This window comes from Sciurus vulgaris (assembly GCF_902686455.1).
Source record: "Sciurus vulgaris genome assembly, chromosome: 14".
Lineage (NCBI taxonomy): Eukaryota > Metazoa > Chordata > Mammalia > Rodentia > Sciuridae > Sciurus > Sciurus vulgaris.
Window position 1 is genome coordinate 43,348,059 of NC_136475.1, and position 27,344 is coordinate 43,375,402.

A 27,344-nucleotide genomic window follows, 5' to 3' on the forward strand; every position below is an offset into this window, starting at 1 on the left:
GGACGTATGTCACAGATCCTTCCTCAAATTCTTCTCTATTGGCTGCCCTCACAAGGCGAGGCAGAGTTCTCTGCCATCAACACCAGTGACACAGCACAGTGTGGAACTTTGTGAGCACTATGTCATTAAGTAGTTATTAACAGGATACCTACTGTTTATTGTTTTCAGAGGCCATGTTAAATTCTGTACTTATCTCGTTTAATCCCCACAGTGGCACCAGGTTGTAGTTACTAATTTTATCCCCTTTTTATAAGCGAGGAAGTTCAGGCCTAAGCAAACTGCCCAAAGTCAAATAGCCAACACTTAAAACTGTGTTCATCCCAGAAAATAGTTAACTCCAAAGCCAGTGTTCCCAGGCATGTGGAGAATATTAACTATAGCTTGTTAAATTACATGATTTTTGTATTTGTTTTTGAGGCACTGGGGATTGAACCCAGGGTTGCTTTACCACTGACCTACATCCCCAGTCCTTTTAGTTTTATTTTGACACAGGTTCTCCCTAAGTTGCCCAGGCTGGCCTTGAACTTGTGATCTTCCTGTCTCAGCCTCCCAAGCGAGACAGGAAGACTGGAATTTATTACAGGTATGAGCCACCACACCTGGCAAGTTACATGTTAAATAGTCAAAATACTCTATTTTATCCTTTGGTTTCTCTGCAAAAGAAACAAAAGGTAATGGCATAAAAGTGGCCAAACTCACAGTGAAGGCTTTTTCTGTTAATGTAGACAAGATGTTCTCTGACTAAGGGTGCCTTTATATAATCCTTTTATATTTACTGCAGCCGTGTGGCGTGCACTGTCCCTGAGGTGGGAGGGTGGGTTGGAGGTGGATGAACGTGCTCTGCTGGAGGCTCATGCAGTGCACAGTGGGGGCAGGAGGGCACCAGTGCCGTTCAGCAGGGCCCGGCTAATGTCCCATGGCCCCTCCCAGAGCTGCCCGTGGTGGCGTCCGGTGACTCATGGCACTTCAGGCTCCCAATGTGTCATGGGCATATGTGGGCTGAAACAGCACGAAAGCATAGTAGTCGTCTTGTAGAAATATAAATAAAAGTAAAATGAACCATCGAAATACCTACAGGTTTTCATACAGCAGCCAAATGCTGGTGAAATCTGCACTTTTGACGCTTTTTGTCTTTAAAGCTAATACTTCAGCTAAGCCTGTCTTAGCATTTTCTATTTAAGTATCTAAGATTCAGTCATAAAATTTCACTCTGAGCTAAAGCCGTTTATAGAAATGTAACTGGTATGTAGGCATATTAAAAAGATAGGCTATATTTTTAAACAAAAAATGTACTGAAGTTTTTCTGATCTCATGATGCTTGACAGGCAAAAAGACAGATCATCACACTTGAAGTTTCTGTCTGAGCTTGTTTTTAGAACTGTACTTTGGCAAAAAGTCTTCATTAGAAATAATAGTATAGTAATGTAAATTCAAAACTGAAAACTGGATCTTGAATCCAGTTTAGGATTCCAGTCTGGGATTTGCTGGATGGTGGCATCTTGAGAAAGTTTCTCTGAGCCTCAGTTCCTCAAATATAAAAAAAGAGTAGCTGGATCTTGGGGGTCTTGGGGCAGGTGGGGGGGCAAATAAAATAATACTGTCATTGTGCTTTGTAATCTGCACATGCTACACAAATTTAAAAAGTAATTATCTACCCTAAAGGTATTGTACTGTTTTCCCATACTCCCCAGTCACAGAGGGACTGATCTATCACCAGCCTTCATTCATGAAGGTGACAATATCAGTTTTGGTCTACCAAACAACATGGATTTATTGAGTTCTTGTGATGTTTGAGGGCTTCCTTCACATCAGCAGAACTTAAGTGTAGATTTACAACAGCCATGTTTTATACAGTGACTTATTTGTATAGCATACTAGCATTCTACACACATGAATTTTATGCATGCCTGAAATGTATCTCCTCAGGCACCCAAACTTATTTAACATAAGCTTGTTCAATACGAAACTTTCTTAGCCAGGCATTGGTGCTGCCCACCCAGAGTCCCAGCTACTCCGGAGGCTAAGGTAGGAGGATTGAGGCCAGCCTGGGAAACTTACTGAGACCCTGTCTTAGAGTAAAATAAAAAGGGCTGAGTAGCTCAGTGGTAGACCACTTGCCTAGCTTGTGGGAGGTTCTGGGTTCCATCCCTAGTAACACAGAACAACAACAAAAACCAAATTTCTGTCATTGTTGTCAATGTTACTAGAACATTTTTTTACAGACAGCATTGTGTGCAGTGCTACTCTTCATGATTCAGGATTATTTAAATTGCTAAAGTATTCTGTTAGAGTCCTTCAGGGTGGGGCTAGAGAAGGGCATGGTACTATTTGCCCCTGCTTTAAATGTTCCAAATCAGTAAATTATTTTTTGAGTTCTTTTATCAACGTTTTTAATCCCCTCTTCTAATTGTGGATTTTGTTGTTGTTATTGTTTTCTTGAGCATTGAACCCAGGGGATGCTTTACCACTGAGCTATATCCTCAGTCCTTTTTATCTTTTATTTTGAGACAGGCTCTCACTAAGTTGTGAGGCTGGTCTTGAACTTGTGATCCTCCTGCCTCAGCCTTCTGTGTCACTGGGATCACAGGTATGCACCACCACACTCGGCCTCCTGTTGTTACTGTTTATTTGGTTTTTGGCTTTTTGAGTTTTTTGTTTTATTGCTGTTTTCTTTGCTATTATTCTGTATTTGCCTCTTCATTCTCCCTCCTCTGTCTTTCATTTGGGGGAAAAAAACAACTATATTGAAATTTCTTTCAATTAAGAGTAAGTAGAGCTGGGCGCGGTGATGCACACCTGTAATCCTGGCTACTGAGGAGGTTGAGGCAGGAGGATTGCAAGTTCAAGGCCAGCCTGTGCTAGGAAGGCCCTGTCTCAAAATAACAAATAAAAATGGTTGGCGATGTTACTCAGTGGTTGAGCACCACCCCTGTGTCCAATCCCTAGTACGGGGGATCAGGGTTTAGGGGAGTGGGCACTCAGGGAATACATGTTAGTGTGTGAGGGTGAATGTAGGGACTTGGTGATATCTTTTGCTTCTCAAAAGCTTATCCTTGATGTTTTGCACGTTCTGAGTAACTGGAGGCTCTCTGGATGAACTCTTTTGTGCAACACCACCATTTACAGTCTACCTGAGTTTCCTCTAGTAATCACTGCTGATGTTGACTCAGCTCTTTACCAGTTGCGAAGTGCTTCCACACACATTGCCTACCTTTATCCTCAAATGATCATGAGAGATAAGGAGGACATGTGCTATTTTTATGTGTTATAGATAAGAAAACCAAAGGCATGGTTGGAGATTATTCAGTGGACCTTAGCCAGGGGTTGCAATTGAATCTCCCTGGGAGGTTTGCTCACCCATATGTGCTTGGGGCCTGGCCTGTTCTCATGTATTCTAATCCCATGGGTCTGGCAGGACCCATATTAGTATACTTTGGGAAAAAATTCCAAATAATTCTAATGTAAGTAGTTTCTCCAGATCTTATTAACCATCCTCCCCTCACCCACCTCTGCTCCCACTGGGAACAACTAGGTTAAGTATTTACAATCAGTAAGTGGTTTCATAAGAGGCTTTCACCTCCAGATTCCAGAAAAGTGGACTTTACCTGTGATTTTCTGTGCTTCCATAATCAACTGATGTGGTGATCGGAGTAATGTCCCCACCATGTTACTTGGTGAAGGGACGTTTTAAATGTGATTGAGTTACAGTTCTTGAGACAGGGAGATAGGCTACCTGGATTATCTTGCTAGGCTCCATGTAATTACAAGGGTCCTCATAAGAGGGAGGCAAGAGAATCAAAAGCAGAGGAAATGGAACAACAGAAGCAGTGGCTGGAATAATGTGCTTTGAAGATGCAGGAAGGGACATGGGCCAAGGAATGAAGGCACCTAGAAGCTGGAAAAGATAAGGACATTCTCCTTTGAAGCTCCAGAAGGAATGCAGCCTGACTGCACCTTGATTTTAGACTTCTGACCTCCAGAGCTATAAGAGAATAAGTTTTTGTCATAGATCATCAGTCCCTCTACTGAGAATATGCAGTTAAACATTAAGGGTATTTCAGTTGTCACTTCGTATTTGACTGAAGGTAAAAGCCAAAGTCATTGCATGGGCTTATCAGGTCCTCTGCAGCCTGCCCCCTCTCCTCCTATGCTTCCTCTCCTTCCACACTCTCTCCCCAACTCTTGCCCACATGGACATCTTCCAGCCCATAGGCAGGCCTCTTCCCTCTGCCTTGAAAGTTCTTCTGTCAGGTAGCTTGGCTTGTCTCCTCCCCTCCTTCAGGTCCTACTCAAATGTCATCTTCTTAGTGAGGTTGCTTTACACCATCACCCCACCTCCGCTTTAAAATCACATCCCCACCCCACACATAAATGCACAAAATCCCCATTCTCTTTTCCTGCTTTCTATTTCCCACAGCACTTAATTTCTAATATACCATATAATTTACTAATTTATTCTGCTGCCCACCCCCACTGAATGTAAAAACATGGACTTCAGTTTTGTGTTTTGTTCACAGCCATGTTCCCACCTCCTAGAACTTAGACACAGTGGGTATTCAATGAATATTTTTGAACAAATATGTTCTTTATGCACAGCCCTGATAAGTTCTCTAGGGCAAATTCCTAGAAATGAAATGACCACATTACAGGATATGGCCATTTAAAAAGGTTCTTGATACACACGACCAAAACCCTGTCCTTCCCAAGGTTGAATCAGTTCCTACTCCATCAGTAGCTATGAGACAACCTTGTCCACTGTACCCTCATCCATTTTTAAAACAACTCTGAACAGCATGGTGTTTGGGAACTCTATTTCTTTTAAATTCTTATTGCTTTGATTAATTAAATTCTTGTTTGCTTGTTCATGCATTTCCTCCTTTGGTGACCATTAGCTTGTGTCCATTGCCCATTTTTTAATTTGATTTCAGAGTTTTCTAATTTAGTATTGTTTTCCTAATTGAATCATAGGACTTCTTTAGGTTGTAGGGTTACTAAGTCTTTGCTGTCTGTGTTGCAAATATTTTTCCTAGTTTTTCATTTAAATTTTTTTCTTTTCTTTTTTTTTTTTTTTTTTTTTCTGCTACATAGTTTTTTGTTTTTTTGTTTTCCTAATGGAAAACAGTTTTTTCCTTATGGGTCTTTTGCTGTATGCCTGGAAAGGTCTTGTCTACCTCTAAGATCAATTATTCATCTGTGATTTCTTTTAGTTCTCTTAGGTTTATGCTTTTAAATGTTATTCTTTAATCTCTAGTATGTTATCATATTGTGTTCAAAACAGGAATCAAATGTCCAGTTTTCCTCTCTAAACAGTAATCATTGCACATGCTTTCCTTTCCTGTTTACAGAAAGGAATACGTATGAAATCTGTGTACTCTGCTCTGTTTAAAGAATTTTTATTTTTCTTATGCCAGAACATAATTTTTATTTATGTATTTATTTATTTTTATTTTTTATTTTTTGGAGTGATAGGAATTGAACCCTTGGCTTTGCTCATGCAAGGCAAGTGCTCTACCACAGAGTTATATCCCCAGCCTTTTTATTTTGAGAATCTCACTAAGTTTCTGAGGCTGGCCTTGAACTTGTGATTCTCCTGGCTCAGACTCTGGAGTAGCTGGGGTTATAGATGTGCACCTCCATGCCCAGCTCCAACTCTTCATATTACAGTTTTTAAGTATGTTTTATTGTCTTCTTTTGAATTTTATATTTTCCTCACCTGTTGGTTTTTCTAATAAATTTTAGGATAATTCTGTCAAGTTTAGAAGTAGATGTGGAATTAAGTTCTTAAAATAAAAATCTGGTCATTCCATCCTCCCATGGAAAATCTTTTGATGACTCCCCACAGTCTGCAAAATACAAAGTCTCTTTAATGTGCTTCCATAGCCTTCTAGGACTTGCTCCAGCCAAACTCTCCAGGTTTCTGTATTGCTACTCCCTGCCTGGAATTCACACTCCAGATCTGCACCAATATCGTATGCCATTCTCACCCCCTATCTTGGCTCCTACTGCTCCATATGCCTTTAGTGACCTTGATTAATGATGTAGGCTGACTCTGTTTTGCCCTAAAATCAGTTGGTCACCATCTGCCAGCCTCCTTCCACACTGGCCAGGCTCTGTGGAGTGTATGTTTTTGTCACCATGTAACCCTTGCAGCACATCCATGGATTAGTCTTCCCTGGAAACTCAGTAGAAACATCTCCTGTTCTGCTTTGGTGGTGATTGTTGTTTGTTTTGTTTTTTGTGGCACCTCACACATGCTACCACTGAGCCATACACCCAACGCCACTCTCACTCTGTATTTCTAGTCCCCACCTTATTCCCTGTCACACAGTGGGTGTTATAGATGGATTAGAGAATACTGAAGACTGAAAATAGGAAAATAGACTTTTGCAATAACGAAAGTGAAAGATAATTAGGGTCTTGATGAGGGCAATGGTAGAGAAATGGGACAGATCTGGAAAATATTGAAGAAAGAGAATTGACAGAATTTCATGTCTGGATGAATGTGAGGGTAGAGAGAAGGAAGATGCCGAGAATTAGATTTCCTACTTGAACACCAGGTGAACTTCACACAGGCATTCAAGAGGTGGAACAGATGTAAGAGGGATATGACTAGGACAATTGTAGATGGTCTGTGAGTTGGAGGTGTCTTTATGATAACCAGGGGAAATGTCCAGTAGGCAGTGGGATATAAATAGGCTAATCATAGTAGGCTTTTATTGTTCAAAGCAGGACCCTTTTGAGATTGAGACAGTATGCTATTAATAATTATGTCAGGACAGCAAGCATAAGCTAGGAATGACGCCAGTGCATACTGGTCTTCCCACGTGTGGTCTTCCTATAGATTCAAAGCTCAGGAAGAAAGTTCTGGAATGTTGTTAATGATTTGTGAGTCATTAGCATATAGGTGCCCTGAGAATAAGGGAGGTTGCCTAGGAGAGTTTATAGGATGAGAAGAGAAAAGGGAGCAAAGACAAAACCACTGCGAATAACAACATTTACATAGTGAGTATCAACTGGGAAATTAAAAAAAAAAAAAACACTACTCTCCCCAAATTTTCCTGAAGGTTCTGACATCCTAGGCTGTGGGTGTAGCTCAGTGGTAGAGTAGGAGAGCGTGTACCTAGCATGTGTGAGGCCCTGAGTTCAATCTCCAGTACCGTAAAAAAAAATAAAGGGGAAAAAAATCTAAACTACAGATTTATAAGGAGGACAGAGGAAGAAGAACTGGTAAAAAGACTCCAACTGGCCAGAGAGACAAGAGGCAGAAGACTCTAGTTCAACCCCAAAAAAATAACTGGAGGTGGACAATAATGTCCAGTGTGAGCAACAGACGCGTCAATTGGCCATGGTATTTAGAGGTTACTGTTGCCCTTTCTGGGGGTGCCCAGTACCATTGTCCCACATAGGCAGAGGAAGCCAGGGAACCATAAAGATGTAAAGGGAGGGCAAAGGCAAGAGCATTCCTGCAGCAGGAAAGCAGGGAGGATGGCTTCTTGTTCTAAAACGAAGACAGAGCCTATTACGTCTGTAATTTATTGACTGCAGGAAAAAGCTAGTAGAGAGGGCAGAGCTGAGTGTCCCAGGGAAGAGGGAAGAAATACCAGTCTGCAGTCACTCTGAAGCTATATTGCTGGGTGCCCTTCCCTTGTCAGAGCACCTGAGCTGTGCTATAGTTGCAACCAGTCAGTTCCAGTCTCAGTCAGAGCCACTTTGACTTTGGAAACCACCATCCAAATGTCTTCCTCTTTGGTTGCTTTGTAATCAACATTTTTTCTCCCTCTTTTTCTAAGACTTAAGGTGGGAGCCTTTGAAGAGATTATCAGTTTGTCTTCTAGCTGCATTGATTTGCTGAAACGTCTCTAGCACAATGCTGAGCATGCATCCGTCTAGATCTATGGATTGACATGCTGCATCCTTGTTGATAGATTTAGAAATATTTCTACAGGTGAACACTTGGCCTTACAACATGTATGAGTGTGTTTACATAGCATGGTATACATTGGACAGAAATGTAGGTTTTTAAAACCAAAAATTGATTAATTAATGTTGTTTTCTTGAGAAGCTCAATTTAAAAAAAAAAAAAGTTTCAATAGAAACTTCAGTTTTCTGATCTGCTATCTCTAAGAAGTTAGTTGTAAGATTAACCTCCTCACAGGGAAAACGGCACAGACACCAGCAGAAGGGTAAAAAATGTTGTATTGCTCTGCAAAGGCCCCAACATGCTCTGAAAAGTAAAGATTTCAGGCTCAATGTGCATGGAACAAAAGGCCGTTGTGAACTGTGTACAAGAGTTGGTGAGAGTTTGTATTCTGCCCCTTTTTTCTGTGGGAGTTATTTCCTGTTGTTGACTAGAGTTCTTTATTTAGAACCACCTAGCTTCAGAATGCCTGCTAGCTCACAGAAAAGAGTGTACTTAAAACATAGGCTTAGTTCAAGGCAATCTCTTTGAAAAAGAAAGTCACACTGCTCATGCACTGAGACTACATGATGTTCCCGAAGGTCAAGATCCTGATATCAAGAGAAGCAGTAAGAAAGAACGAAACTGTGCTTGGTGTAGCAGTGAGTGGTCAATGGGACATCCACCAGAGTGAAAGAAACTGCATGGAGAAAGTGTGCTTCCTTTTGTTTAAAAAACAACAATAGCAATAAAATTTTACGTTTTAGTGCTAAATGAGTTCTTTGGCATTTTAAGGAAGTAATCAAAAGCCTTCCATATTTTGTGAGGAAACTTTTATTCTGTCTAGCATGATAGAAGTTAGTCTAGCAGGTAAGAAATATGTCCCAAACACAGGCTTTAAGCCAATTATGCCTTTATTCTTGCCCTATCCAAAGGACTTCCTATTAAGAACTTTAGGTTACTTCAGCATTAACACTGGATTTTATAGTCTATTTTAACCACCATAGGTTCCAGGTGTATCAACTCACTGTCCATCTTGATGAACCTTAATTTTGCTTCAGGGACCTTGCTATTACAAGCATTCTTCTTCTATGTTTCCATGGGCATGAAAATAAGACTCCAAGTCTCTGGAGTTGGCCCTTCTCATCCCAGATTCCTAAAGAGAATTTAGCCTCAATGCCATAAGGGATCCACTGTAGGTAATGAATCAACCTTCTGTCCTATAAATCTAAAATGGTTCAAATGTTGGGCTGGAGCTAGAGACCTATAGCAGCTCTGTAGAGGGATTGTATGGAATCTCTTCCTAATTTCTGGGTTCCTCTGAGAGACTTGAGATCAACCATGATGTGGATATTTACACCAGAGACATCAGCAAGGCCACAAGTAAGAGTTTCCTCCCCATTTCCTAACCTGTTGTTAAGTATTTGCCAGCACACCACTGCTTTTAACTTCATACCATCCTTGGGAGAACTGAGGAAATAGCTCCCTGAATCGTTTTCTGTAGGGCTTATTTTCTCATGGAACCCTGTTGAGAATGTGCTGTGTGAATGTGGGCAGTGTGTGTGCATCTCCAGCTTTACTAAATCATGCCACACTTTGTCCAGAGCAGCCAACCAGCTTACACAGCTGCCAAGAATTCATCTACATTCTTCATGATCAGACTTTAGTTTTTGTCAATTTATTGCTGTAAAATATCTCTTTATAATTTTTGTTTTTCTTATTACTGATGAAGTTGAGTATCTTCATGTCTTTATTAGACATTTGAGTCTCCTCTTTTACTCATTTTTCTATTTGGTTTATTTGTCTTCTAAAAAAACTTAGAACTGAGTTCTTTATTAATTGGACTTATCTTTTGTTAATTCTGTGAATCACACGTATCATCTGACAATCTTTAGGTTGTCTTTAACTTGTTAATTGTATATTTTAATAGATGCTTAATTTTTAATGTAATCAAAGTTATTGACTTTTTTCTTTATAGTTTTTGTATTGGGTGTCTTTTTTCTTAATAGAGTTGCTGCAGGGAACAGAATTCCACTCAAAGGATTCAACTAAAGAGACTTTAGGGAAGAGACTTTTTACAGAGATGTGACCAAAGTTGAGGCTGGAACACCAATGATCCTAGGAAGCTATTACTGTCCTTCCTCCTGAAGGAAAAGGGAAGGAAATGGTGTTGCTAGGGTAAGCCCTACAGAAACTCAGTGGGAGCTGACATCTGGAGGAGGAGTTACCTAGCAGAAGCTATAGTTGAAGAGAGACGGGTACTACCAGGCAGAGGCCCAAAAGCAGGAAGGAATAGGTTGCCTCTCTCCCTTCTGACCCATTGATTTCCTTTTGGTGCCTTCTTTAGGGGAACTGATTGCAAACCAGTTGGCAAAGGAGCTCGGATGCGATGGTGCCTAGAGGTCCATATGTCAAGGCTCCAGGCAAAGCAGAAGCCAAGTAGAGAATGAATCTCAGGAGATGCAAAAGAATCAGCACACATTACTTGTCCCAAAGCCATAAATATATTTTCTTATATTTTTTTCTCCTAAAATTTTCAAGTTTTGTTTTACATATTTAGATTCTAGTGTACCCAAAGTATTATTTGGTCAATATTAGGTACCTAGATTTATTTTTCCTCCAGGTGACCCTGAACTATTTATTGAATAGTCCATTCATTATTTCCCCATCAACCTCTTGTTATATAGTTCCACATGTGTATGGGTCTGTGTCTACACTCTGAATTCTTTTCTATTGATCTGTTTGTCTATACCTATGCCAAGACCACTGTGCTTTAATTACTAGAGCTTTATAATAAGTTTTGCTGTCTGATAGTGTTAGGGGGATCTGAGGTGGCTGGATGGGGGCAGGGTATCAGGCAACCCACGCACCAAAGAGCAACCAATTAGAAGCCAACAGATTAAACCCTAATGGCGGCTCGTACCCGTCTGTCACTCAGCAGGATCTCCAGCCAATCCCAGAAGGACAGGGGTCCCAGCGGGGTCTCCGGCCAATCGCAGAAAGACACATCCACCCCTGAGCCTACCCGGCCTACCCCAGAGTACAAAAATGCCGCCTGTGGGAGGTGCAGCGCGACTTTTCCGACCCTTTACCTTGGTGGACCGGTGAATCTCGCCCGGCATCCCAATAAGGCTTTTTTTTTTTTTTTTTTTTTAGACGCTTTTGGTCTGATTCCTTTTGGCCAGCATCCGATCTTACAGATAGTACACATTTCCATCTTGTTCTTTAAACAATTATAGTTATCTTGGCCTTTTCTATTCTAGATGAATTTTAGGACTAGTTTAACAACTTTCATGAAAAAAATTATACACACACACACACACACACACACGCGCGCGCATTTTTTAAGGATATTGGGGATCAAACTCAGGATCATGTGCATGCTAGGCAAGTACACTACCACTGAGCTACATTCTAGGTCCCCAAAATTGGAATTTAAATTGGAATTACATTTCATTTATTGATGAATTTGGGGAGAACTGGCATTTTTAAAGGATTAAGTATTCTTGTCCATGAAATGCTATGGTTCTCCATTAATTCTGATCTTTTCATCTGATGGACTTTGGAAAGGTGTTTATTATCTAACTTTTCATTATTTGTTATAATGTGAAAATGGTAATCCTGAAATCTTTATCTTCGTGGCTGTTAATTTTTGTCATTAAAACTAAAAGCATTATGTCCAACAATTTTAAAGTGGTAACAAATCAGAATGGATTGTAAATGAATACCTGATTAATTAAAATTTTTCTCCATCCCCTTTGTAATTTGGGCTTTGGTTTCTTAAAGAAGTTAAGCAGAAATGCAAATGATGTTGCAATTACCATCAGTAGTCCTGCAGAAGCTATTTTTTTCTGCCTCTTCAAATCTGGATTGTGCTACAATCTGGGTAATAAGGCCAAATGAATCACTGTAGTCAAGGAATCTGGCATTTTTTAGGTGAGGTTTCTTTGACTTGATGTGACTCAGATGTATGATTTCTTTTATCTGGTCCATCTTTACATACAACTAAATAGACACATTATTTGAGCAAATTCAGGATCACAGCATGTACATGTGTTTGTAACAGGACAGAGCAGCACAAGCATCAATGCTATAGATGACATTTTTGAGTTATTTGCTACTCTCCTTTCTAAATTTGGTGTTACAGATTCAACTTCTGTTTTTAAAAAGGGAAGTTGTGTATGGATCATTCACACTATTATTATTTTCTCCTTAAAGCCAGTTTCTTTGGTAATTGCCCATTTAAGGAGCTTCATATGACCTAAACAAGATGTCTCTAAGAAAACAGTTTCGAAACAAATATTACTAAGCAAGGTTAAATCTTTTTTCACTTTTTAAAGCATGTTTAAAAGAAACAATTGAGTGGTTACACAAGTGACCCTAATGTGCTACTGGTGTCTATTAACTGCTTGTTTGGTTTCTTCCTAGTTGACTTCATCCTGTACATTACTGAAATTCTAAATATAAAAATTCATAAATTTTAAAATTAAAAATATACTTTTTAAATTTAAAGCAAAGAACTACTATTATTGGACAGTTAGTAATTTTGAAAAAGTCTTGTTTATTCTGGCAATAGGTTTCAAAAAGACAGTTCTACATCGGTGACTAAAAGAAAAGATAATGTCTATACTGTTTTGGCAAGTGATTACTTCTCCTTCTGAAAACTAAAAAAAAAAAAAAAAAAAAAAAAATTTAAAGTGTCAAAGAGTTGTGTGTTGTGTTTACATTTAAACTGTACCCTCTCTTCCCATGTTTATTTTCTAATGATACCTCATAGACTCAACGTAAAGGCATTTCCTGGAATCCATACACATTCCTGTCCTGAATTTTTTTAACTTCTCAAAATAGAATTTTTACAACTTGGGTTTCAAAAACTGGTTTGAATATATTATTTGCATTACAAAAATCATCATACTTCTCTCAGAGTTCCTCTTTACTCATAGGTGATTTAAAAAGACTCACAGTCTAGATAATCATGATAATGAACACAGGAATATGTATAGCAAAAACCAGAATTTAGTCTAGTTAGTCATATAAGTTTGCTTGATTTTGAAACAAAAAATACATCAGTCATTAGAGTAATGGTTTCGAAAAATATTTTTCTTATCATTTAGCCAAGGTTTCCTCAAAATTAATATTGGTTGATAATATTCATAACTTATTTGATTACTGACATTTTTATATGAAGACTCGAAGGTAACAGTGATAAATGACTATTTGAACCATTCAGATAATCACTTGAAAATTTAGATAAGCAAGTTCTTTTTTGTTTGTTTGTTTGTTTTATCTCAAGATTGATGGCCTAAGCTTATAGTTTGGTTTTCTCAATCCTCTGCTTTCTTTTTTACCCATGAATATGAAATGCTGTATTTTAAAATATTAATTGAGACTTAAATCTTAGAATAAGTAGAAAGAGAAAAATCTTCATTAAATAGTCCAGAATGGCGGAATTATGGCAATAATTTGGTATTTATCTGCAGAGTTGTTCTCCAAATAGTTAGGCTGTATAGATTAACTTTTGTTTTGTTTTAAGGTGCTGGGGATTGAATCCAGAGCCTCAGGCATGACCAGCAAGTACTCTATTGCTAAACTACACCCCCAGCCCATGATTAACTTTTAACAGTATTACTTTGTGAGTTCCCATTAGTCATTTTAACTATGTTAAACTCAAATGGCATGTTTTAGAAATGCTAAAAAGCGGTTATAATTATAATACTATATTACTTATTAGTGATCTTTCTAATTATGCAAGTTCTAAAAGGCTTGTTTGTAGTTATTTCTATGTATACAACATTGTGGAAAGGTAGTGAGAGGGAGATTTTAGCAGGAAAGATTAACCCCTTGAGTTGTAAAGCTGCTATAAGCTCTTCAGCATTCCTTAATGTCTTCATCATTCAGTGCTTCCTGAGTGAATATTTTGGACTGCTTACTGTGCCAGATACTGCTCCACAGGCTGGAGACAGAACGACAAGCAAGAACCACAATTCTATGAACCATGCTGGAAATGAGTGCAGGGCTAGAGGGTATGATGAACTTTATTTCTTTTTTGTTGTGGTGGTTGCAGGTTGTTCATTCTGTGGGTTAATATACGGGTCAAAACAAGACTGGAACAGGTGGGGCTGGGGGGTTTTGTGTAAGAAATAGAATTGTTGTTTTCCTCTGACCCCCATCTAGGATGGAGCAAGGTGGAGTGCAGCTGCCAACATGCCCTGCTCTCCTGTTGGTCCGAGCATGGTATTTGGTATTTGTCTGTAAACTCTTCACTCTTCCTGAGGGATTCCTACTCTTCTGCTGACACTCAGCAATCCACAAAAAAGCTCAGTGGATGTTAGACTGTGCAGCCTCTGGACCTTCTTCGTCCCTGAGAGTCAGCTTGATAAAGTGAAGAGCTCCGTTGGCAGGTCCTTCTGCCTAGTGAGACATGGGCAGGAGAACTGTCCTGCCTGTGACCCAGGGAGATGCTATGCAAACAAGCCATCCAGGCGAGGGGCTCTCTAGGTTGTCCTGCTGCTGCACCAACACTGGGGGGCAGTAGTTCAGAATTCATAGCCAGGTGACTTGAACCATAATGGGTAACAAATCCAGAAGAATATGGCTTGATTTTTTTCTTCTGGACATGACTTAAAAAAAAAAAAATTTTTTTTGAACAACATATCCTATTGAGGAAAGCACATTATCATTTCTATGTCTAATTCCTTTCATTTATAAATGTGTGAATGTAAACTTGGTTTTATATTCTTCCAAAGAATCTAAATATGTTAGAAAGCATTTTATCTCATTTGAGCCCTAATACTTCTTCAGAAGCTGCTAACTCTTGGAAAGACTCTAGAAATGTTCGAGTTTAAGCCCCTTTTTTCAGGTGCAGGAGCAGGCTCAGTGGTGCCCAGGATCTGATTCAACTTCCCTGTGGGCTATGGATGAGGGATTAGACCAGAAGCCACCTAGCTCAGCAGCCCTGTGCTCAACAATCCTGTGCTTGTTTCAGCAAAACCTTGCTAATCTGAAATCCATCACATAGAAGATGAAGAAACTAAAAAGTCATAGATTAATCATAATTTGGTAATTGATTTGTGCATGATCTTCACACTCCTAGTCCAGAATTCCTCATCTCACCAGGCTGTTTCTCAAAGACAGGAAAAGTCTGGAGGCTACACAGTTCTAGCATTCATTGGCATTTTCTGTGGAATTTAGAAACACTGAGTGTCTTTAAAAAAGATTGTTAACATTCAAGACCTGCAGATGGTTCATGGGCCTTTGTCTATAATGTAGAACCAATGTGTGGAGACTAGCAGGTAGTGTTGCGTCAGGGACTGGGAACCAGGGCACATTTTCCTGAAAAAATCTTAGTGCCCTTCCTGTCCTAATAGGAAGGGAATGTTGGAGTTATCCGTATCAACAAGAATGTCCTTTGAAAATGGAATAGGAAGGAGCTAATGCCTCAGAAGTCATCATGTCTAGTAATGATTAGAAGTGACTGATTAAAAATGCTAGGAAAAAGCCCAGTGCAGTGGTGAATGCCTGTAATCCCAGCTACTCAGGAAGCTGAGGCAGGAGGATGGCAAGTTAGTGAGATCCTATTGCAAAATAAAGGGCCAGGTGTAGATCATTGCCCAATACCAAGAAGATTTTTTTAAAAAGCTAGAAAAAATTTTTTTCTAAAAAACATTTCAATATTGTCATTAAAATTGTGCTCCAAGTTAATAAAAAGAGGAAAAGGCAGATTTCTAACAGAAAGAAACTCCCTTAAAACATAAGGAGTGGTTGTTACCCAGCAGTTCAGGACAATGTAGCAAGCTTTGCATAGGGGCTGTAGTTTTGATTGTGAGAATTGTGACTTTAGGGAGGAGCAGAAAAAAAAAAAAAAATCCTGACAAAAGTAGGTGGAAGAAGAGACAGAAATTTGAAGAAGTAGATGAGTTAACTTGAGCTGGCCATGGTGGTGCACACTGTAATCCCACTGACTAGGGAGGCTGAGACAGGAGAATCACAAGTTCAAGGCCAGCCTCAGCCACTTAGCTAGGCAGTAAGCAACTTAACAATACCCTATCTCAAAGTTAATAAGTAAATAAATAAATAAATAAATAAATAAATATTTAAATGACTGGGAATCTGGCTCAGTGGTTAAGTGACCCTGGGTTCAATCCCCAGTGCCAAAAAAAAAAAAAAAAGTTAACATTTCTTTGGTGCAATAAAGTTTCACATTTCTAGTACTTAGATCTGTCTGTGTCATCTTTATGAGGGTGTCAGTTTTCCCAGTCATGCTATCCTATAAAAACTTCTTGGTATTTTTTAAGTGATGTGACTTCCAGAATATAAAATTTATTTCAAGATTTCAGTTATTAGTGAATGGGAAGTCTACAGTTTGTATCTCTGTATTTTCCATGAAAAGATTATTTAGCCTAGCTGCTTCTATACAGTTTATTTAATAACTGAAACATTTATTCTATTTTCTTTTTGGCTATAAAACCAAGACTAATTTTTGCAAGGTATATAAATGGATGATTACTGGTATATTTCAGGTGGAGCCTGAAACACAGCATTTAATAAAGGCAAAAAAAAAAGTTTGAAACCTGTTTTAAAATGTTTGTTTCTTGGACTGGAAGAGTAGTTCAGTGATAGAACACTTGCTTAGCATGTGCCAAGGTTCAATCCTAGGTTCAATCCCCAGCGCTGTAAATAAATAAAGTCATCGTTTCTCAGTTTTTATATCCGACTTGTCCCTTGTTTCTTTGGTGCATACTAATTAAGTGCTAAAAGTGGCCTTCAGTTAGTATAGTAGTGTACTACTCTGCAAGATATAGAGGCACAGAAACTTTCAAAAGAGAAGCAGTGAAGTGTAAAATAGTACCCAGAACTATAAAGTGATGCCAAAAAAGAATTTCTCTGAAATTAGGCATTTAAAAAATTTACCATCACAATGATATGCTTATAAAAGGAATATTTATTTTCTCCCTAATTATATGTCTGATAGTTAAATGTGCATGACTGCCTTAATTTCTTATAACTGTTCTAAAGTTATGTGAAATTGAGAGGGAGAGCTGGGCACTGTGGCTCACGCCTGAATCCCACTGACTGGGGAAGCTAAAGCAGGAGGATCTCAAGTTCAAAGACTGCCTCTATAATTTAGTGAGATTCTGTCTCAAGATAAAAAAAAAAAAAAAAAGGCTAGGGATGTAGCTCAGTGGTAAAGTACCCCTGGGTTCAATACCCAGTACCACACACACACAAAAAAAAAAAAAAAAAAAAAAAAGAAAGAAATTGATTTAAAAACAATCTCTAAATTGTGAATGAAACCCCAAGAGGAGGATTATTTAAAATGTCCCAAAGAGTGAAAACCAAACATTTTGTTTGCTAGGAATAATACTTAAAAATAATAATAATAATAATGCCACTGAATAAGTATGTGTGAAAGTATAGGGAGGCCCTTCTTTATCCTCAAAGACTTGAATTTCCAGGGCGAGGCAGGGATTGCTATGCTGGCCTATGTGTGACTCAACCTGGGGGAAAGGAGGAGAGGAGGAAGGGACAGGGCTAACCACCTAGTGTTGGACTGCACTGGCAGCTGTTGAAGCTGCCACTATGCTTTGACTTGTTCTAAGACACCAGATTCTAAAAGTTGGGAAGTGGGAGTTGTATGTAACATGTATATTGATAAGATACTACAAAAATCAAAAGCATCAAAGAGGCAGAAACCATTTCACTCCAAAATTCAGGTTGCTTTCCTAAGAACTTAAAACTTTACTGAGCATACACACTATATATATATGTATATTTATATATATTTACACATAAATATATATATTTATTGATATGTCTGTTTATATACATATGTATATAAACATATGTATATATGTATGTTTATATACATATATGTTATATATACATATATGTATATATATCAAATTGTGTGTCCACTCTGGGGACGCAGAAGTGGTCAACTTTGATTTTAGTTCTTTTCTTTTGTACAGAAATGTTGTATTTGGGAAGCCATTACTAGAAGATATCCAAGTGTCACAAAAATTCTGCAAGTCTAACTTTCTGTTAACTTCAATTCATGAATAAAGTTTGAGTTCATTTTAATTCAACATAGCTAATGTCTCTGGCCTCCTACCATGATATCGCAGGAAGAGATTATTGCAGCTTCTATTTCAATGGCTTTTCCTTAAAGTGAGCACTGAAAGTATAAGTGAGTGGGTGGTTAGGAAACTGTTAGTAGTTAGTGTTGTCTCTAAAATGCAGAATTCTGGAAGTGAAAATATCTTGGCTCCCCAGCAAAATATTTGAATGTTATGCCACCCAGGCACAAAGTGAGTAAGACCTACAGAGCCCTGAGCACTACTTCTATGCTATTTAATTTTGAATGTCATTAAAATGAAACTTTCCAAAGTTTTTGGCATTGGTTGTACTTAATTAAACATCTGTATAAGATTTTGATTGTATTTAGGGTCCAGAAAAACCTTTTCCTCTTAAAGCTAGACCCATTGTCTCCTCTAACAACATTTCAACCAAGTTTAATCTCGATAAGATCATCAATCTGATTGATAACAAATCATTACAGAATAGTGTGAATAGGTCTAAATTTGTCTTAATGTTAACGACTTATAATCACCTTTATGTTAGATCTTAAAGCTTTATTATCCTTAAATGCAACTAGTATAGTGGACCATTAAACAGCAAAGTGATCTCAGAAGATATTGATTGGGGTAGCAGCCAAAATCTTAAAAGTGTCTAAATTACTTTTGTAACATCTTTATCACTGAAAGTGCATGTCATTTTTTAAATAATCATTAATTTTCCAATTGAGCTGTCTCCTTGGCCTCTTTTCCTTGTGCTCTTAAATTTGCACCCTTTAAGCATATACATGCATTTCCAAACTACTACTGTATAAATTTCCCTGCTAAATTTAAGTAGTTCACAGCATAAGATTTCTTAAGGGGAGGGAAAAGGCAATCAACAAGAAACTTGGGGGCAGAGGACCGCACCTCCGACCCCACTCCAAGCTTGGCTTTCCTCCGGCTGGCTGTCGGGTCTACACCGTGGCTCAGCCTGCCATATAACTCGCTTCTGTCGGGCTCCGAAAGTACTGTTGACTTGGTGACACATTTCGGGTGTCGGGCTGAAGCAACCGCGCGCAAAGGGCTTTCTGTCCCCAGCTCCATCTCTGCGGGCCACTCGTGCGTCCCGAGACGAGGACGTCGGGTGAGTGTCCGGCGGATCCGTGGATGCCTGCCTCAGTAACCCCGCGGGCAGCGTAGACGCAGTGCCCCGGGACAGATCTTCGCCCCTCGTCCCCTGCTGGGACCCTGCCCGCCCTACTGGCCGGCCCCAAGTTGCCGAATAGCTCGGATGCTTGTCATATTTGCGGTCGCGCGACTCAGCGGGTTGCGCGCGCGCTGCACTCGCCGCCGCCTTTGTCACCAGAGGCTTCGTCATTTGCCTATTTTCCAGAGTGTAGAGGGTTAATTGGTGGTAGTCGTGGCCCTCCGGCCAGAGTGTCTCCTATTCTCTCTCCTCCTCTTTAAACCTTCCCCTAAGAGAAAAAGGGCGCGCCGAGCGGAGGAGCGAGCTGTGGGCGGCGCTGCCGTCCGGGGCCCTGCGCTCCGCCTGCCCCTTCCTGCTGCTCGGGCTGCGGCGGCCGGGCTCCGCATTTATCGCGCCTCCCGGGACCGTCAGGGGAGGGTGGGGCGGGGCGAGGGCCGGGGGCGGGGCCGGGCGGTGGCGGGGCGGGGCCTGCGGAGCCCGGGGCCCGGAGCTCGCGGGAGGCTCGCTGGCCGCACGTCACTCCTGCACAGCGAGTGCTGGAGCACGAGCTGCCGCTCGCTCGGCCGGGCGCCCCCTCCGCCCGCCTCCCGCTTCCTCCTCGCTGCCTGCTGCCGCTGCTTCCACCATTGTATAATGATCCGGGCGCTCAGGCAAAGGACGCCGGAGTCTTAGCTTCGGTCTCGCCCCCTGCCCGTTTCCCGGCGCCACCCTCGGGCCCCCGCGGCGGGGCACTCCGCATGGAGAGGGAATAGCTTGAGGAGTGGGCGGAAACCCCTCCTGATGCGTTAGTTCCCAGGTGGAGCTGCATGTGGTAAGTTCTCCCCGCGCCGGGTTGGAGGGGAACCTCGGGTGCGCCGGGCTCTAGGGTGGGTGGGGGGCGGTGTTGGGACTCCGCCAGGGCCGGGAGAGCCGGGACGGGGGAGGAGGGGCCGGGTGCCTCCACAAGAGGGAACAGGGGCTGGAGCAGGTACGAGCAGGAGCGCTCCCTCCCTCCACCGCCTGCCCCGCACCCTCGGACCCCAGGAGCTAGGGCCGCGACCCCCGCGACCGCAGGCAGATCTGCTGGGGGAAGGGCAGGGGCCGGGCAGTCACCGACCGGGGTCAGGAGGGGGTCGGGAGCTGATGAGAACTGAACGGTGGGGAGGAGGGAGCCTGGAGCTGTCGCCTTTTACAGCTGGGATGTGTGTGCGTGTTGAGACGGTAGTGTTGTTGTGAACGTGCGAGACTTTTTTTTTTTTAAGGCTCAGATTGCTGGCGCGGAGGCTGCTTCACTTTGGAGTTCCGTGGCCGGGCTTTGCAACCAACTTGATATAGTGTATTTTTGTGAGTTTCCCGGTGTTTTTATATTAAAACATCCTCTCCACCTTCTTTTCGCCCTTGTCCAAGTGTATTGATTTAGGATCTGAATGTACAGTAAACTTATCGTCTCGTTGATTTTTAAATTAGAAATCTACAAGTCATCTTGGTGGTAACCGCCTATGACGGAGAGGGAGGGGGCTGAGGGGAGCCAGCTGTCCCAAGCCCTAGACTTTGTACCATTAAGAGAGGGGTGCCGTCAGAGGGCTATTGCATCGAGAGAAAATCCTGAATTATTTTTCTCGTTGGCCATAAGTTCTCTTACTTTCATCAGAACTAGTGGTATTAGATTCAGATGGGAGTTGTTTTTAAATTCACGAAAAGATCCGATATAGTTTTCTTAGAATAACTTTTTGCTTGCAAGCTAGGAGGTAGAAAGTAAGTTTTTACAGGCTCTGAATGGAGAAGGGCAGTCAATAGGGTGAGACATCTAGCCTCCGACATAAGCGGTTTTTATTTGAATCAAATTGGGTAGCCCCAGTCAGCCTTAAGGAATAGAGTGAATGTTTTCAAGCCTTGTTCATGAGGTATGCTTTTTGATTTCCCAACATGTGTTAAGAAATGTTTATAATGTGTGTAAAGAGCCTAGAAGTTGCAGTCACCAGTAGGATTACTGAGGCCCTAATGTTTTAAGTTGCTTTTTGTAGTAAGGCTTTTGGGTTCACTCAAGCTGGGGAGGGCCCTCTACCTGAGAACCTTGAGTTGTTTTGCTTATGGGGATAGTTGCTCAGCTCACCAGAAGGCTTGTCTCACCCTAGCAGCTCCCATTCCTTCCCCTTTTTATAGCAGTCTATTCTGAATTGAGTGTGCTGGGAGGATGAAAATACCCATCTTCAGATCTCAGCTTCTGGCATAAGTAAGAATAGCTTGTCCCTGGGTCCCTCCTTTCCTGTTCATTTTATCAATTTCATTTAAAAAAGAGATAGAGACAAATGTTTAGATTTCCTTTAGCTTCGTTGACTTTATTTAGAGGTTTTACATATAAGATAAAATTGGGGTGTTCAACATTGGAGTTAGGAAATAATTTAAAATAATTTTAAAATAATTTTTACTTCTTTCCCCACCTTCTAATTAAGCATGTATAACTACGTTGCTCTCAGGTGAGAAAATGGACAAAACTGATTGGATGCCCCCTCCCCCAGCCCTTAATACAGGGTGCTATTCCTTCACTGGGATAGGTAGGGGAGAGGGCTCACATATTATAATGCCAACCAAATATACCACAGGAGGTGTCCTAGGGAACAATTTTATTGTCAGGCCAGTGTCACAGCCTCTTAGGTAACAGCTGCTCAGGGTTGTTTCCATTAAAGAACTAAGAGAAGGATATTAACTTAGATTTAGAAAATCTTTACACTCCTATTTGCTGAATTGTCCCTCATTAAAGCTTTTTAAATTTAATTGAAGAGCTGAAATATAAGTCTGTCAGTTGTTACACACTAAAGTTTTAATAATTAGCATAGTAAAATAACATAGATTTCAATTTTTTAAATATTCACTCCAATTTATGTAATGACTGATAGCCATTTTTTAAAAATGTTCCAGAGTCAGTAAATGTTACACACTACAAGTATATTCCTCAAAATATTTTACCCTTTAGTTAACTGAGAAAGGTGAAAGTTGGGACAAATGTTTAGATGTTTCTTTTGCTGTGGCTTGTTTCTTGTTAAAGCACACTGATAAAAGTATGAACTTTATATTTCATTTATATCAGCAGAAGCAAGACCACTTTGTTAGTATTACATGCAAATAAAAATAGATGCAGTATTTAGGAAGGTGAACTTTAATTCACTTGCAGGAGTTTCAAAACTTTGTGGCTACAGAAATTTCATATTTACTCTCATGACATATTATTTAGAAGATAGCTCTAGTTGCAATAGTTTCTTGGTGAGAGAGAAAAAAATAGAGAGGTGTCTGTGTCTCTGATTACTGAGTCCAAAGATCAGGTGTATACTGAAGGCACCAGAGGGCAAGCTCCAGTTTAAGTGAAAAATGGCCTCACAGTAAGGGTAGCACCAGTGCTTATAGGTCTTTCCATTAATTAATTCTGACTAGCAGAACATGAAATCTAAAAATGCTTTTGGCCACTGCATATGTGCAAATCATATATTTTCTACCTATCATTGATTATTAGTCACTAAACAATTAATAGAAACCTACAGGCTGACATCTTTTTAAGAAGTGTGTGGATATTTAACTTGTTTTTTTGTTTGTTTGTTTTTGCAGGGCTGGGAATTGAACCTAGGGCCTCAAGAATGTTAGGCAAATGCTGTACACTGAACTATGTCCCCAGCCCCTTAATTTAGTGTTAATATTTTTGAAGGAAACAATAACTAACCAAAGTGGGCATGCCTTTTTCCCCCACTAATGGTTGTCTTAAATGACCAGTGCATTTGGTATTAAAGGCAAACTTCTGCCCTGTGTGCAGATGCTGGGAAACCCTTATGAACAGAACTGTCCCCTGGAGCGTCCATCACTCATTGTGTGGAGCTGTGTCTTTCTCCATTAGCACTGCGTGGCAGTTCATTCTTTGTATGAATCTGTGAATGGCATATGTCAGCTCAATAAAAGGACATTCCTATTCTGGCCAATAAATAGATGCTTTGTTTGGTTGTTCCCCCCACCCACCCCTTGAAGATCATGAGACAAACAAAAACATACTTGACTGTCTAAAAATTTTCTTGGCAATACATACAAGCTAAAATTTCAAAATAAAGACAGCACAGTATCTTTTAAAATATATGACAACACAGATACAAACTTGTCATTTCAACAAGTACTACATACAGACAGTGCAAACTCCCTTTTGAAAATTTAGCTGTCTTTGTGGTCTGAGGGGGTCCTAAAACTGGAAAGACTCAGTCTCCTTTCAGGATCCTCTTTCATCTGAACTTAGTTGGAAATACCTGCCAGGATTCACTGAAGCAAGTGCTGCATTTTGATTGATCTAGGGTAGAAGCACAGGATAATCTAAGCTGTATTCTACCCCCATGGCTGTTTTCAGTTCAGAGCAGAGTCTTGTCTGACCTCTTCTTCCACTTGCATGCTGTCTGGTAGAGCTGGCCCTGCCTCCCAAGAGGGACAGCAGAACTAGGGTCGAGTGTGCCTGGCCTGGCTATGGAGAGTGGACTGAGCTGTGTGTATGTGTGGGGGTGGGGGGCTGGAGGGAGGGGGCGGAGGACAGATCAGCTGCCACTGTGCAACTGCTATAGCAGGTCTGACTAGTTTGAGGTGCCCAAAGGCAGCTTTGTTTCTCTAGTAACTCTGGGGAGCAGCAAACTTAAGTTCTTTAATTCATGTCTGCATTACTGTCTTTTGGTCACTTTGCAAAAACCTGTAGCTTTACAGGGTTACTAATTAATTATAAGATTTTTTTTCTTGATTTAAAAACTTTCATAGGTGGTTAACTGAAAGGAAGAACCTAAACCAATATTTTTATTCTTCTAAGGGGTTTCCCATAAAATAGTGAGGGTGAAGGGATTCTGGCTATAGCAGAATACACACACACACACACACACACATATACACATATACATACATTACATATAATATTTACATAAAACATATAGATAATATATATATACACATGCACACTCATGGTTATAGTGGGTTGTGGGAACTCTCTGAACAAAAGGAAAAAGAACACTTGACTGTTGTAAGACAAATTCAATAGTCCCTTGCTGCAGATCAACCTTTAGCCCTTTGCTCTTCTCTTCTCTGGCTGACTGCTTATCATTCCAGGCCATGCTGCTGCTCCTGGGGCTTGGAGCAGGCCTGCTGGAGTACCCCACCCTTGTGTTGAGAAGCATTGCCCAAGTTAAACTCAGGGAATCTGAAAGTCCCAAGGTCATCTCTGCACCAGAACAGGTTTGCATACAATTCTAGCCACACGAATAAGATAGCAAGGCGGCAACTGTTTCAAACTAATCTTGTGTGAGTGGTTGTCCCATTCCCTGGTAGATGATACAGATTTGCTTTTCAGATTTCTTCCCTTTGTTGAGGGGGCATCTCCATGTCTGTCTCTGTGTCCTTCTAAATCTTGCATGGTGTCATAGAAAAGTCACCTGCCAGAGGATTTTAGGCACTATGATCTTCAGCCGAAGGATTTTTGCTCAGTCTCTCTGTCCGAAACCTGGTGATGGTCTATCTGAACAGTTTTTAATAAAAACACTGATTTTAAAAAATAGTTTCACCATATCAGAAATATAAAATAAGATCAATTTCACTTGGTAATGATTCTTAATGACAGTAGTTGGTTTACAAATTCAAAATGTGATTCTTCAGGTGGCCCCTTCTTTCTAGGAGCTAAAGCTCCCAAACAGGAAAGACAAATAGAATATTAGGAGAGGCTAGCTGGGTAGGTTAGAGGAAGGCTTTCCATAAAGATTCTTGGAAGAAATTAAAGTTGAAGTATTAACTATTTTCCTTAAAAATAAGTATTTATTACATTTAGTGTGGTACTCTGATTATTTTGATTGTACGTAGCTAAGTAGCTAAATAACTTTGCTTAAAGTTCAGTGAGTCATTCATTATCAATACACAGAAGTCCCTGGAAGAAATGCATTTTATCTCAAAACAGCCCAGAAGTAGTTACTCCTAAAAAGATAAATAAATAAAATAAAGACTGCCGTTATTTACAAAGTATCATTCACTGTCCTGGAGTTTAGTTTTATTCCTCATTGCCTTTTTCTACTGTGTGAATTTTTCAAGTATATAATACAAAATTTAAATTATCTTTGTAAAGCCTCATCAAGCCTACCCAATTCTTAATGGCAACTAAAATAAATAAACATTCTGAATATGTAAGTTACCTACATGGAACAGGTATTTGCATAATTGAATAGTTATTTCCTTCCTTTTACACATCTCTGGAGCATATTTCTATGATCCTATACCTCAAATTTTTGTACTCAGATGTCATGTTGCAGAAATGTGATATCTTTCTTTTAAGGAACCCAGATTTAAGCCATACAATATAGCGTTTCACCTTACTCAGTAGATAAAGATTTCTCTGGTTTTATTCTGCAGACCGCATGTGGGAGTTAAAAGGTGAAATTTATGTTGTATACATGAGGAATATTTTAAAGAATTTTTCATAGTAATAAGCTATCCAAATCGGAAAGTATGGTTGGTTTTTAATCTTTTTAAGCAAAAAGTGTCTCCTGGGGTTGCATGCATGATTTTTATTCATTGACAAGTAGTTGGCTAACGAAACCTGAAGGAAAACCTTTGGTTTTAACCTTAAGATGCAATTTTATTTTTCACAGAATTTTTTAAAATTACATTTACCTGTTGTAGTGCTGACTACTTTATATACTTGATGATCCTCTTTAAGAAACAAACAAAAACTGTCACTTTTGGCAAAGCCTTTGGTTTCTACCCTAAGCCGCCTTTATTTTCCCCTGACATTGTTTATTAAGGGTCTCTTGAGTGAGGGGAAAAACAAGGTATCTTTGGGGAAAAGATGCTTCAGGAGGGTTGAAACCAGAATCCCATCCATGCAATTATAAATACAGAAGAAAAAAATATTTTCATTATGCACGGGAATGGGGGGGTTACTGGGTGATGCTGGCTCATCTTTATGGACAGACAGTCCTATGGGGGAAAAGTCAAATCTGAGGACTTTCATTCAGAACACTAAAGATGTAGGTACTCCTGACAACCAAATTATCATGAAGTAGCTTTGTAATGTAAATAATTGTTCATAGTTACCAGTTTTCAAATGGAAAAATTGATACTAGTTCATCTGTTGTGAACATTATTACTGAATATACATACACATCATATAACCTGAACTTGTAATTTGAATAGGAAGAATTTCAGCAAGTAAATCAAGTAGTTAAACAGTCAGTTGCTTCATTATCTCCCTAAAGTTAACTGCATTGCATTTTACTGTCAAATACCTCCTTCCCATTGTCCTTTATGAAGGGTTTTCCCAAATAACTGCCTGAAGCAGAATCTGTTCAGTGTGGAGGTAATTTTACTGTTATTAAGAAGCAATAGGATTATTGAAGACTTCTACTAGTAAAATTCTTAGTACTGAACTTAGGAGATTTGTTGTGTGATTAGGAGCCCACACCTAGTGACTTGCATTTGTGTTTGTTTTTGTGTGTTTGTTCTCACTTCAGGAATCCTCCAGGGATCTTAACCATGGCTTTAGAAACATCATTGTTACTTATATACAGGCAACAACCTTTCCTACACAGTGTTTTCCAAAGTTTGAACCATAGCATAATATAATTTAGTTGGACTTGGCAAGGCTCCCAGCTTGCCTAACATCGCCCTGTGGATACCTATCTGGGACTGGTCTTTAAAATGTGCAGACTTTGAGAGCTTTGTAGACAGAAATTGCAGTGAAGCCGACTTCAGGGATGCCTTGTTGCTCTGCTGCGCCCCCTTGTGGCTGAATGTGACTCTTTCAGAGTTTACTGGCTTTCCTGCTTGTTTACACAGTGTTAGCAGCTTTCTTCTGTGCAGAAACACCTAACAAGTTAATATAATAGTTCTCACTGAGGGAGGGTGTAATTTTTTGTGTTTATTTTATTTTTTTATTTGCAAAATTTTTGAAGTATGTATTGATGTGTTGTACTTTTTAACTTTTTATTATGGAAAATTCCAAACATACTCAAAAGTAAAGGAAGAGTACAATACACTGCCTCGTACTTGTCACCCACTTCAACAGTTGTCAACATTTGTTGATCTTGTTTCATCTTCGTGGCCAATTTTTCTGAGTACTTTAAAGGCAATTTCAGACATCAGATCACATTGAGTATGTTTTTATTAAACAAAGTTCAGGCACTCAACTTTTCATTTGAATTAAGTGTGCCCTGCT

At 40.0% G+C, this 27,344-nt stretch overlaps 1 protein-coding gene across 2 annotated transcripts in view; it reads left to right on the top strand.

Moving 5' to 3' along the window:
• SERTAD2 (SERTA domain containing 2) overlaps nucleotides 1-27,344 on the top strand; it is a 105,428-nt gene that overhangs the window by 64,078 nt on the left and 14,006 nt on the right. The window contains exon 1 of one of the 2 annotated variants that reach the window (XM_079109732.1): nucleotides 19,648-19,970. The exons of the other annotated variant lie outside the window; for it this stretch is intronic. The gene's annotated coding sequence lies outside the window, so the exon portion shown is untranslated. Of the gene's footprint in view, nucleotides 1-19,647; nucleotides 19,971-27,344 lie in introns of those variants that run through there. 2 annotated transcript variants of the gene reach the window in all.